This window comes from Lepisma saccharinum, chromosome 4 (genome assembly GCF_977018435.1).
Source record: "Lepisma saccharinum chromosome 4, izLepSacc3.1, whole genome shotgun sequence".
Lineage (NCBI taxonomy): Eukaryota > Metazoa > Arthropoda > Insecta > Zygentoma > Lepismatidae > Lepisma > Lepisma saccharinum.
The window spans coordinates 110,839,469-110,853,884 of record NC_139232.1 but is presented as its reverse complement, the minus strand read 5'-3'; the positions used below and the strand labels follow the sequence as shown (position 1 = coordinate 110,853,884).

Here is a 14,416-nt window from a genome sequence, read left to right as displayed (position 1 = left end):
TGGAAGTTCATTTATATGTATGTCTTATGTTTCCGCCATTTTGGTTTAGTTGCATTTATTTCATAAATTAGAGCCAATTCAGGAAATATATTATTATATCATTATTCAGCAGCATGAAATTGCCCTAAATTAGCTCTCAAACACTGTGCCGCAATTTCACTGTTCCCCAGTGTAATACCTAGGTAGGATGCATGGACGTCCGCAGGATTTTTTCCAGGGAGGGGCAAGGGAGGTATTTTTTTCCAGGAGGGCAAACAAGCCACATTTTCCCTAATAATAGTGTTGTTCCCTCAAAAAACATTGCTTAAATTTGAATATATCTTGTTCCTGCATTAATTAACACATATTATTGTGACTGAAATGAAATTATTTGTGTGAAATATATAATTTTTGGTTGGTTGACTTTCATTTTCCAGGGGGGGGGGGGGACGGCCCCTCCTTCTGGACGCCCATGATAGGATGTCATCGATTTCGAACATAGCTAATCTACTTATGAAGACTTCCGGAACATATTTTTCCAGAAAAAAAAAGTCCTAGAAGTTTATTTATTAATTTCTTGAGTTGGAAGCTTTTGACTCGAGAAAGAAATAACGAAATCATTCTTCCGTTTCGGCAGCGGCGGCTCAAGGGCATGGGCGTCCGGAAGGGGGGGCAAGGGGGTGGCCGTGGCCCCCCCTGGAAAATGAAAGTCAACCAAAAAATATGTATTTCACACATATAATTTCATTTTAGCCACAATAATATGTGTTAATTATTGCATGAACACCATAAATTCAAATTTAAGCAATGTTTTTAGGGAACAACACTATTTTTGGGGAAAATTTGCCTTCGTTTGCCCCCCCCTGGAAAAATACCTTCCTTGCCCCTCTCTGGAAAAAATCCTGCGGACGTCCATGCTCAAGGGGTAGAGCCGCCGTGCCATGGCACTACCCTCAGAAGATACGCATACGTCGCCAAGTAAAGTTAAATGAATACATTGATAGTTTACAGACAAGGAGATCGAATCTTGCAATCGGTCAAGCTGACGTGACGACCGCCCTAACCTCCTCACTGCATCGTCCGTGCCGCGGAAGAGCTGGCCTAACCCATGGACCTAACCAAGTTGACATACGTGCAGAGGGTTGAAGAAGTCTCAGCGAGGAACATTTCCACCATGACCCGAGAACAAAGTGGCAGGGGGCGGGGTTAGCCCATAAGAAACCGTGCCCGTCTTCGCCTGGCCTGGTGAGGGAACTTTCGCAGTGTTGACACGACACAGTTGCCACCTTCAGAAAAAAGTCGCTAAATACGACTGGTTTGTAAAACCCGTTGGGGAAGTAATTTCTGCCTACTTTTGGAGAAACGAACCTAACATTTTTCCAAAGTTAAATGAACATTTTTGATAACAGATAGATGCACCAAGAGAGACTTTTTTAATAATATAAAAGTAAAAATCATATGATGATGCGAGTTTCCTTTGGCATTTCGACAATTTCTTTTCATAACAAAGATATTTTCGATATCCAGTTAGAATACGTGTGCATGGAGGAGGAGAAGGTGATAGGATTTGTTTTTCCTTTCCTCTTGTAATTGTTATATTTTTAGGGAAGTGTCCTGTAGTGTATAAAGATAGGTTAGTGAGTGAAGATGAATCGGATTAGTACGTTATTACTTAAACACATGTTGTTTTCCATGTTACCAAACGAGGATAAACATCTTGGCCAGTGGCGCAACCTCAAGGAGGAGGCGGGGGGGGGGGGCATTGCGGAGTTTTTTTTTCTATTTACTTGATCACGTTGGCACTACCCCATCATAGTTGCCGCCGGCCGCCACTGCGTTTCGAAACATAGCCTACGTTTAATTTACTTTCATCTCAGTGGGGAGATTTTTAGCTTACCAATATTTGTTTAAACTAAAATTGTTTGAAAATATTGCTACGTGTATTAATATACGAATTTTTCTTTTTTAGCTACGTGGCTTGTACAGTGGGATCCTTTAGTATTACCCTGCAAATTGTCCATCACCATGTTCGTGCACTTTATTTGCCCCAATAAGAGCTTCAATAATTAAAAGAAAACTCAAAACAAGCTGTTGACAACTTCTGCACCAGCATACAGAAAAATCCATCGCTTCAAAACACACAGCATGTAAGAGAAAAAAATAATGAAAATAGTCATGGACAATTTGCACAGTAATACTCATGGATCCCACTGTATCCATGGTTCGAAATGGAAATTTTCACGAAACGGAACGCTTGATTTTCTTTAACATGTTTGTCTGTTTTTGTCTCCGATTACGACAATGACATGACGGAACGGGAAGGTTCCATATATTCACGAGCCGGAACACTGTTCCGGTCCATTTCAACCCCTGCTTGTACCCTTTCGGTAAATTAGTATTGCAGTACAACATCCAATTTTATTTCTGTTGTCGACTATCTCAATTATGTTCCCTCCTTTTCTATTTTTAAATGAACAATGCCAATTTCCAGGAGATTGCCAAACGACTCCCCCCCCCACCTCACGATGATCATGTATTAGGTGCATCCAGAAAGTAAGTTTCCCTGGGGTCGTGCACAAAAAGGAAACATTATTTCATTCAATGATTTATTGCCACAGATACAGTACTTGTCCAGTTACTTGTCAACATAATTCCCACCGGAATTCAGGCACTTGTCATAGCGTGGGACCAACTTCTGTATACCTGCGTCGTAGAAGTCCGCCGCCTGGGCGCCGAACCACTGTGTGTCAGCCGTCTGAACCGCTTCGTCGCTGTGAAAATGTTGACCGAACAGGAACTTTTTCAGGTGCAAGAACAGGTGGTAATCACTGGGAGCGAGAACCGGGCTGTACGATGGATGATCGAACACCTCCCAACCGAACCTGTCCAGAAGGGCTGCAGTGCTCCTAGCCATATGCGGCTTCGCATTGTCGTGCAGCAAGATCACCCCTGCACTGAACTTACCGCGTGGCTTATTCTGAATTGCTCGTCGCAATGTCCCCAGTGTTTCACAGTAACGGTTAGCGTTCACAGTCTCACCTCTGGGCAGAAACTCGATGAGCAGAATGCCTTGTCTGTCCCAGAACACCGTGCACATCACTTTTCGCGCCGACACAGTCTGTTTGAACTTCGTCCTGCATGTAGAGCCATTGTGACGCCAATGCAAGGACTGATGCTTGCTTTCTGGGGTTCTGTATGCAACCCATGTTTCATCCACTGTGATGATCCGGTTGAGAAAATCGTCATCATCATGGTAACGCTGCAGAAATGTCAGCGCCGTGCCCATGCGTTTTCCTTTGTGTTCGGGCGTCAGGTGTTTCGGCACACAATTTCCAGAACAAGAGGCGTTTGGTAACAGTGTCGTGCAACAACGATCGAGAAATCTGCGGGAAATGGCTGCTGAGTTCCGTGATCTTGACGCGACGATCCTCCAATATGCGCTGCTGCACCTGCTCCACAAGCTCGTCCATAACGGCTGATGGCCGCCCACTGCCCTCGTCGTCATGCACATTTTGCCGGCCTTCAGTAAATGTCCTGCACCAACGACGCACCATCTGCTTGCTCATGACGTCTGGTCCATACACCTGGCACAGCTGACGATGAATTTCGATCGGCTGTATATTTTGTGCGTTCAAGAACTTGATCACCGAACGAACCTTGCACTCGGTGGGAGATGGAATAAGAGCCGACAAGTTTCATCGCTGCCGCGACGCTACTGGGGACTTTCGGGAGGCGTCTTCTAGGACATTCATTAGCCAGGGCATGTGCCTCTCACGCATGCGCAAAACCGGTCTCAATACGCATGGCCTGCCACCTGTGGGCGAGTGGGAAACTTACTTTCTGGATGCGCCTAATATAAGAACGAGACAGAGGTTTACAAAATCGAGACGAGACGGAGACTAGCTATTGGGATATCTTCTTTCACATAACGAAATTGTAGTAAATTAAAATATAAGCAGTGACGCTTCACAAGTATAGAAGATAAACTAGGTAAATACCTTCTTTGCCCGAATATGCTATTTCTATTATATTACGGCGTTAACCGCTCCCCTAGAAAATATTCCCACCATTTCTTTGCCTCCCCACTAATTTTTTGGCGCTGTCATTGGTATTGGAAATTTCACCTACACTCTATCCCGGGTATCTACGGAGCGAACGAACGAAAACAAGTCTCTGCGGAAGTAGTGACTCGAGAGAGCTCGGCCAATAAATTCGTGAGAGGAAAAGTGACTGCGCCTACCAGCCATTTGCAGGCTCCGCCAACTCGCAGTCTTCCCTTTTCTACCGATATGCGCGGCCTTGCTCCACAGATTCCCGGGACAGGGTGTAAACCAAAATTGCTTTACTATGTGACTTAATCAGATTTTGTAACTTGCAAGGAGGCATTTGTTATATAGGTTGTTTAACGTGCAAAAAAATGCTTTTTAGTTTGTTTTAAGGGGAGGAGATACAGTTACGCACAAATTATGCATTTATTTCAATATCGCGCGAATGGGCACTGGTATTAAAAAAACCCTGGGTGTATCCAAGTATCCAAGTGTATGAATTTCTCTCCATGTTGCAAGTGGAAGCGTTTTTTTATGTTGATTATTAAGCTAGACAACATGTTTGAAAAATATGATGAATAAGAATTTTCGGAATCCCATGTATTCCTTATGGGAAATCAACTTCAACATCAAGTTACGGCTAATCAAATGGAAAGTTCGACTTTTCCGCTGGTGAAATTCATCTTCAAACTGCCCCCTTCCCGTTGACATCTCTTTCTATTCCATCGGAAGTTTTATATCCCCAAGAGAACGAATCAAATCATTCTCCCATGATCAATGCTTTTCTCCTTGCCTCCTGGCAGTGTTGCCAAACCTGATGTGCATGAAAGAACTAAATTTCACCTTAAATGGAGTTAAAACTGACTTTCATGGAGCTAGATTTACGAAGGCTGGGTAAAGTGCCTTCTAGGGTAATGTTAGTTGTCAAAGGGGTGGCACTGCTAATATCGTTAACTCTAAATTGATGACAATTTATTCTTAGTTTTCAAAATCTAGATCCGGCGGCATCGCCCATCTCAATAATCCACCGATGGTGGTATGAAATCGAAAATAAAGAATTCCCTGATAACAATATTATATCAATTTCACGTCAAACATTGCGCTATAAAGAAGTAGCTGGGGAGATAAGAGGGAGTGGGGCGACGCAGCCAATATAACAATATCACGTCACGTGCAAAATGTATAATTATGACAAAAGTTGGTCTATGTGTGCCTGAACCAGTGATGGCATCATAGTGTGGCACGGGGGTGGGCGTCCCAGTTCACAGCCGAACGAGTGCACGAAAGAGCCAGACCTGGCTCCAAGAGAGCTGAGTTGGCACACTGCCGCGGACGGAAGGGCTTGGGAAGACTCCCGTGGAAACTATCGCATGCCCTTAATGCTTTTTTTTTTAATATATACTATTTCTTTTATAGTCCGAGACGAGAAATGTTGACGTATTCGCCTGATAAGCAAATTACGTTTAAGGATTGATTTATTGAATTAGGTTATTTTACGTCGCTTTTCTGCAACTTTTGACTAATCACGACGATGAGGATGAGTGATGACATGATGAAATTGAAGAAGAGACACTCACAAAGATCACCCATGCTGGAATTCGAACTTGTGACCTCTGGCGTTGTAGACCACTAGGCTAACCACTCCGCCACGGAGGTTGGCAAGTTAGATGTAAGAATTTTGGAAGCCATTGCTTATTCTTTCGCATCCTCTGCCAGTGTAAACAGGAAAGGGAGAGTCTAACCTCAAATAGAGTGAATTGTAGCTGACGCATATTATGCTAGCAGCCGTGTTTACTGACTGTTCGAAGAAAGACAAGATCTCATCAATTCTCTTGTGCGCATTTATTCCTATTGATTTCTTAACAATTCCGCGGCTTATTCAAATATTTACCTGGTCGGAAAACAAGACTCTTGACCCAATAGCGGCATTGTTTGAATTGGGCGTCTGGCCTGTTCTAGATCGTGTTATGTGCATGTGTTTACATGGAAGGTGCTTGTGGAGAAATGAGCCTGGATGTGTCAAGGCCGTTCTCTGAAAACTCTTCGCAATTAAGTATTCTGTACGGATAGGGCAGCCTTTGGAAGTAATGGTTACTTTTATCCCGACAAACATTACTGTAACTAGTTACTTTTTGTAGTAACTATGGCTCATTTGTTGTCACAGACCGACTTCAATGGAGGGGAGAGGGAAGACGGAATCCAATAGTCACTCTCGGTTAAGATTTTTTATTTTAGGTTTTAAGTTCTTGCTTTAGGTCCACTTTATGCACAGAAGGGTAATCGAGACTGGGCCTACAGTTTATTGATTGATTGATTGATTAAGTTGGTGTTTTAAGTCCACTTTATGCACAGGAAGGCTAATCGGGACTGGACCTACAGTTTAAAGTGGGATCCGAACCACTATGTGCCTCCACCGGGAATCGAACCCGGGACCCCTTGATTACAAGGCGACAACGCTACCACTGCACCATCGGGTTCTACAGTTTAAAATGGAATCCGAACCACTATGTGTGCCTCCACCGGGCATCGAACCCAGGATCCCTTGATTACAAGGCGACGACGTTCCCAAGGATAATGTGTTTTACAGGATGGGACATTGGTAGCTTTTTCCATTGACTTGTGCGAACACGTTTTGCAAACCACAGGCTACTATACCCCAGTAAAGCAGAACCATCTGGTGGGGGAAGACAACGCACTCGAATAGTAGTCTAAGGAACTATCGATTAATAGCCATGTCGATATTTAGGCTCTATACTCGAAAGACGAATATACTTTCTTCTATTTGGAATGTAATAAGGAAAGGGCAATAATGTTAAAAAATGTGTTGGATGAAAACATTCTAATTTTTTACACAATTACTTGTATCATGGGGTAATTTTCCAGTTTTTCGTTAGATGCAAGCAAGAAATGTTTGTAATTCGTTTAAAAATCTTACCTTACATTTTTATCATTATTTCACTATCAGTATTGCCCATAGAGTTAGGCAACACACACATAACACCTTGCACGGAAGTATTTCAGGATATAAATGTCCCATTTTTATTGCCGGGACAATTTAGTTTGTATGTGAGAGAAAGAAAGAGATATATAGGAAGAGATGAGAGGAAACTCAGAAAAGGTTCTAGTTTAGTTGTTCCTCTCTTAAAGAAATCGTTTAATTAAAACAGTCTGTGGCAAAACATTTTTAATACCTAGTAAAGGTGACCTCCATGACAAGAACGCCATCTCCTCTTTTGTAGCAAGACCCTTCCTTCATTCCTTATTTTACAGAATGATTGATTGACCACCTCCTCACACTTGTGTTCACTTCTATTCGCGGAGTGCCCCACTTACCGGTCCATCGAGCTCATATGTTTAATACGTGACGCATGCGCATTCACGAACGTAACACTTCCTCCCCCTTCGCAAGTGATCGTTAAAATAGATGAACGTACTATATCTAGGTTATGGTTCATGGGGAAAAATTCATCAACATGAACGACACAGATCGAAGAAGCAATTTAGCAAACGGCTAGATCGATGGGAACAATGTTAAGATAAAATGCGTGGAAGTCAGTGGCGGATCCAGAAATTGCAGTTGGGAGGGGCGAATTTCAATCGGGGACGTCACCTCACCGAGAATGAATTCTAACCTACACTGGTACTGTAAATAGGAACCAAGCTGACTTCCATGTTGTAGACTTGATTTGTTTTATTTTACTTCGCTTTTTGTGCCACTTTTGGCTTATTTGCGAAGATGGGGATGAGTAATGATATGATGAAATTGATGTATGAACAATGCAACGTCCACCCCGGCTGTACACCAGTCGTCACAAAGTTAGTCCGCTGCTACTTTTGTCGGGAACATGAGACTCTTTTATCACTCATCAGGGCTTGCTGGGTAGAAAAGAAACAACACCATTCTTTTCAAAGTTAAACACAGTTTTATAATCGCTTATATTTCCTAATCACTTACCAATAAAAACACTAGAACATTCAATACTAACGTGGGCAAATCACTCACATTTAACGAAAGTCAAATGACATAATTATTTGCTTATTTTCAACTTATCGGCAAGAAGAAAACTCGAAATCCCAAAATTTATACTTCAATTCTCTCCGTTTCCAAGTTCTTATTATTTTTCACCTTCACCTGTTTTTCAAACTCCGTCTGTCGTCAGGTGAGGAACATTTAGGTGGGTTCACTTCCTCGGCTGGGATGAGAAAGTGACGTCAACACGAACAGATTTTGACGTATTTATAAACATATATAAAAGTGCCAACTACAACTGTATCAGTCTAACTATAATTATCTGTGACAACTTGAACATTATTTGAAGTAACAAACATTTTAAAAATCTTAACGTCTTACATATATAAAATCTTAAACTCTCAGGTTCGTTACAATGAACACTCACAAATATCCATGCCCAGGCCAGGATTCGAACCCGGGACCCCGGGCGTCCCATGTTGTAGAGATCGGAGCATTGTTTTACAAGAACAGTGGTCCAGGGTTGGAACAGATGACTGTTGTTGTATGTAGTTATTATAATTTCTCCCATTGTCGCGTAAACTGTACGATCAGATATGAGGAGAAAAGTGAAGAAAACAAAATCCTACTAATATTTCAAAAGATCTCGTGTTTATCTCTCCGGTGAAGTGGTTAGCACAGTACGTTACGACGCCAGGAATGTCAGGTTCGAATCCCGGCTTGGGCATGAGCATCAGTTGTTCATCATATCCTCATCTCCTCATTGTCGCGATTAGGAGCCGGCCCCCGTGGCGGAGTGGTTAGCACATCGCGCTGCGACGCCACGGGTCCCGAGTTCGAATCCCGGGCTGATCATGGATGTTTGTGAATGTTCATTCATCAATTTCATCATATCATCACTCATCCCCATCTTCGGAAATTAGCCAAAAGTGGCCCAAAAAAAGCTAAGTAAAATAAATCAAATCAATCATTGCGATTAAGCTAAAGTGGCAGAAAGCGACAACCCAATCAATCAATCAAGGGGTCTCGGGTTCGATCCACTTTTGAGGCATGCTGCACAGAGATTCGGGTTCAAATTTAAACTGTAGGTCCAGTTCCGATCAGCCTATCATGAGCATAAAATCAAACTTTAGAAAGTATTCTCGAGCCTGTTAAACTTGGTGATAAAAGACAACATTTGAGTCTTCAAAAATATTAGGCATAATAATATATCTTGCCCGACCCTGTGGCCGAGTGGTTAGCACATCGCGCTGCGACGCCAAGGGTCCCGGGTTCGAATCCCGGTCGGGCTTGGTTGTTTGTGAATGTCCATTCATCAATTTCATCATTTCATCACTCATCCCCATCTTCGCAAATTAGCCAAGAGGCACAAAACGCGAAGTAAAATAAACTAAATCAATCAATCAATCAATCAATAATATATCCAAAAACCTGGCAGTTGGAAGGGGCCATCGCCCCTATCGCCCTCCCCGTAGATCCGCGCCTGGAAGTCGATAAGTGAAGAGACTTTATGAACTCGAACACTAACATGTCAGTTTAACCCAGGTTAAACTCGCAGTTAAAGTCAGAGACGAGAACTCCCAAAGAACAAATAAGCTTCCCTTCTGAACCAGGAAGTAGAAAAGTTGAAGTGTCAGCATTTGACAGAGTTTCAATGGCTGTCGAGCGATGAAGTAGCGTCCGGTTTGCAAAGTTCCACAAAGGTCAGAGTCCTCTCTATCGAGTCTGGCAGCTGAGACAACTTGCTGGGAGTTAAAAGGAATTTTTTTTTCTCCCACAAACTTCCGATCGCCATGTTTACACCATCTTAAAGCCGATCTCATCGTTTCCTATGATTTTAAGGTCTCACTTTTCGCACATTTCTCAAACGGCTTTTTCGTCAAGTTAGCCTTCTGAAGTCAGGTTAAATGCTTTCGTTGTTAGGTTACTTATACATGTTACGTTTAGGTTGTTAAAGGATGTCAGGTCCAGTTGACGAAAAGTAAAGTTCCTGATTAATATGTTATGCATACCATCAAAAGTTGTAGCGAGCATAAATCTTTTTTGATACTGTCAACCAAAGTGGTAGGATCCCAATATAATTCATGCCTTCCAATAACTAACCATCGATTATACAACAAATGCTAAACAAGTATAACACCATTAAGCCTTGTTTCCATGATATGAAAAACTCAATATGCTGACCAAGGCAGAAATTTATTTTATAAAACATAAACTAAACGTAACGTTTCAACCTTCTAGTAAGGTCTTTTTCAGACTCTGCACCAAGTACAAATGTAACAAGGTATTAAACAGGACGATATATATATACAAACATTATATATCGTCCTGTTTTGTACCTTGTTACATTTGTACATGGTGCAGAGTCTGAAGAAGACCTTGCTAGAAGGTTCAAACGTTACGTTTAGTTTATGTTTTATAATAAAATAAATTTCTGCCGTGGTCAGCATATTGAGTTTTTCATAAACAAGTATATTTTCACTGTGTAATTCTAGTACTTGGTAAGTCTTTCGAGGGGGATGGTCAGGACCCCCTGGGTTCTCTCCCTACATACGTCCTTGCCAGTTGTTTTATCAGAATTATTCAGATACTCAAGAACTAAATTACGCAGATATCTATAATCTGTGATGTCAGGATATTTATCATCTGAATTATTTGTATTTTAGTCTCTTCCGTCTACAGTATTGATATTATTCTGTAAGATTGATTGATTGATTTGCATTATTTTACTTCGCTTTTTGTACCAGTTATGGCTAATTTGCGAAGATGGGGGGGGGGGGGGGTGAGTGATGTCATGATATGATGAAATTGATGAATGGACACTCACAAACATCCATGCCCAGGCCGGTATTCGAAACCGGGACCCCAGGCGTCGTATCGCGATGTGCTAACCACTCCGCCACGGGGGCCGGCTATTCTGTAAGATTTGACACTGTTGTCGCATACAAAATTTACCTCAAAACGCCGAGAAGAAATGTAGTTGTATCTAAATTTTCGCTACAAGTTACAAGATTATTACAGCGAAGCTACACCTGGAATTTTATAATTGCAGCACTGCTACAAGTTTTGTAGCTAACTACAGTAGCGCTGATGCAAATACTACCGATAACAAGCACTGCTCACAGCTGCTTACAATACTGCACTAGGGAACTATGAGGCGAGCAGGGGTGGCTCAAGGTAAAAGTTTCACCCGGGCTGGGCGAGGTTGATTTTTGGCCCCCGCTTCTTTGTACCCTTGTCCAATTTTCCACCTTCCTCCAATAAAGAACTCATGACGGAAAATAATAGCCTTATTTTAAAAATATATTAAGGGTTACTGTCAAAGAACACGTTTATTTTAGGCATGTGTCTGGTCTGTTTCATACCTACATAATGACATCAAAATAACAGTAATCTCTTAGTTTAAAATGCTACATGATTTTGCAACAAACGTATTATGTTATGTACGAGTAACATAATTAATTCTTGTCAACAATAAATCAAGCTCCTTTAAAAAGAAGTAGCCACGCACGCGGTGGAGGCACGCAGTGGTTCGGATTAGGGATGGCCAAACGGATCCGGGTCCGAAAGTTTCGGATCTGGATCCGGATTCGAAAGTTCCGGATCCGAAAATCCGGATCAGAGAGTTTGGTGTCTCAATCCCATTATACTATTACCACACCTTAAAAGGTATTATGATCTTCGATTACAAAGACATTTTTCATTAGTTAGTCCTTCAAGATTTTTTTTCAAGTGTTGTTCCTAAAATACGCATCCGCTAACACACTCGTGTACAAAAATAATCTTACTTGTTTAACATAAAATGTCAGAGGTGATTTTGTAAATGGCATTGAAACGAATATGTATTCATTCGAATGAATTGGAAATGGAAACACAAATAAATGTGAGACATTCCATTCCAGGATGAAACCTTTAACACATGCAACAAGATAGAAATGTTATGCAAAAATTATACAATGGTTCTGCAGTTACAGTTTTACAAATTAAAATAAAACATTATAATATATGCAGTGTTATATAATTACAAAGTGTAAGACTAACAAGGGAGGTTTTCTAAGTGTCCCCTTCCGATTTCCATGAAACTTGGCAGGTGTATAGAGGGGAGCTATGCCCCCTGTTTCTTCCTATGGCATATTTACGTGGTTTAGGGGTCAGATCCCCACTTCAATTTCTCCTTATCTTGTTATTGAGGGGGGGGGGTGCCCCCTAAAACAGTTTTTTTTAGCTGAAACACAAAAACACGTATTTCTTCCTTTGGGCCCCTCTATACACCTGCCAAGTTTCATGGAAATCGGAGAGGGACACAGGGGTCAATTCCCACTTCAATTTGTCCTCATCTTAACATTTGAAAGGGGGGGGGGGTTGCCCCCTAAAACAGTTTTTAGCCGAAACAAAAAAACACATATTTCTTCCTTTTGGCCCCTCTATACACCTACCAAGTTTCATTGAAATCGGAGGGGGAGACTTAGATCTCCCTTGTAAGGGTATTAATTACAAATCGCGCACGCACGCACGCACACACACACACACACACTATATATATATATATATATATATATATATATATATATATATATATATATATATATATATATGTATGTATATTATATATATATATATGTATATTAGCAGGTAACAATATGTTATAAACACATTCTTACTTTCCAAAGAAGCGCTCATGTGGGATGGCAAAACGGATCCGGATCCGGATCTGGCCATCCCTAGTTCGGATCCCACTTTAAACTGTAGGTCCAGTCCCGATCAGCCTTTCTGTACATAAAGTGGAGCCACGCTTAAGTAATCAGAAATAAGTTTTTGATGTTATTCACGGGGGACACCCCGGTTTGACGCCCCTCTTATGACGGGGTCCGGCCTTAAGCTGCCCATGGAGGCGAGTGTACGCATCATGCACCACAAATACATCTTTGCTGATTGAGCCTCACAAGGAAACTGAACCAAACCAAGTAGTACTCACTTTTGGCTTCGCTGAGGAAACGGCGACCCTGGCTTTCGACACTCTGATTCCTATTGAATCGACGCCTGAATGGTTTTGTTGGACACCTACCAATGCGGTGCCTTGGCGCCAACTCCTCGTCGCCTGTACACAGCTATTCGTGAGTGCGTGTACCCCATTACAGCGTAAGCGGAAGTGCTCAATAAAATGAAAGATCATATCTCACTGGACCCGCACGCAATCCTAGTGCTGCTATATAATTGGTTCTATTTATTATTAGAAGTGTTGCTATCCCCAGATGTGTATTATATATATGCAGGGTGTTTCTGTGACCGTGTTACAGACTTGCAGGGATAATTGATGGAAGGGAACAAACGCTAAACATTAGATAAGGAACCCTGGTCCGGAAATGGCCCCAGTTAAAAGTTACAAGCCAAAACCTTCGAAGGGTAGGCAACCACGTACAGTAGACTCGCGATTATCCGAGCTAATTGGGACCGAGACTACCTCGGATACGGAAAACCTCGGATAATACGGAGATAATGTGCTAATAGGTCTTAAATGACGAAACAACACTCAAAACTGTATAGTAATTATTTATTACTAGTACAACATAAATGAGAAGATTACTTTTTCAAAAAGTCTTTCATAGTTTTTTTGGACCGCTCATATTCACTTTCTTCATCGTTTTCCGTGCTAAACCACTTCCCCCGCTCACAATTTGACTCACCCACTTTTCAATGTCCTTCCGCTTACGTCTCCAATCTCCAACAGTCACTTCCCTGACTCCATAATCAGCAGCAACCTTTTTAATAGACTCACCTTTATCCAACCTTTTTATTGCGTTGAATTTTGTTTCCAGAGAAACCACACACCTTTTCCTTTTCCACTCATACTACATTACTCGCTTAGAATAGGCCTACACAGATTTAAACACCACCGTAACAATCGGATACACGGACAATGTAACGAACACGTGCATCACGGAAGGTGACTTGACTTGCAACTTACTAGTAAACAAACAGAGGGTGCGTTATGAAGTGCGATGTTTTCCAACCACTCCCTCGGTTAACCCGGAGCCTCGTTTAATCGCGAGTCTACTGTATTCAGTTTTAGTTTTATGTGTATTACGTCCACTTCCCGTATAAATTTTACTTTCTGATTAACTTTTCCTCTTTCTGTTCTCCATGGCCGACCAGTAGCAACTGAAAACTGTCACTTCTGTGACATTGTTGTAGCTTGGTTACGTACAAATCAATTGTATTTTATGAAAATTAGTACGCATAACACAGAAATTACGTATAAATGCATTACGTACAAACAGTGATGTGCGTCTACGCGTAAACAACGATAGTCTACATTCTACACGTAGACTATTTTATACACGTAGATTACGTAATCTATATAAACAACATGGCGAAAGGCGATAACTTAGCAAAGGACGCCGTGGAAATAAAAGAAAATTAT

At 41.6% G+C, this 14,416-nt stretch overlaps 1 protein-coding gene across 2 annotated transcripts in view; it reads right to left on the bottom strand.

The window, feature by feature from the left end:
- The window catches only part of LOC145986758 (5'-3' exonuclease PLD3-like), a 163,284-nt gene that overhangs the window by 64,806 nt on the left and 84,062 nt on the right, over positions 1–14,416 (bottom strand). The window contains exon 1 of one of the 2 annotated variants that reach the window (XM_083121142.1): positions 12,971–13,042. The exons of the other annotated variant lie outside the window; for it this stretch is intronic. The gene's annotated coding sequence lies outside the window, so the exon portion shown is untranslated. Of the gene's footprint in view, positions 1–12,970; positions 13,043–14,416 lie in introns of those variants that run through there. 2 annotated transcript variants of the gene reach the window in all.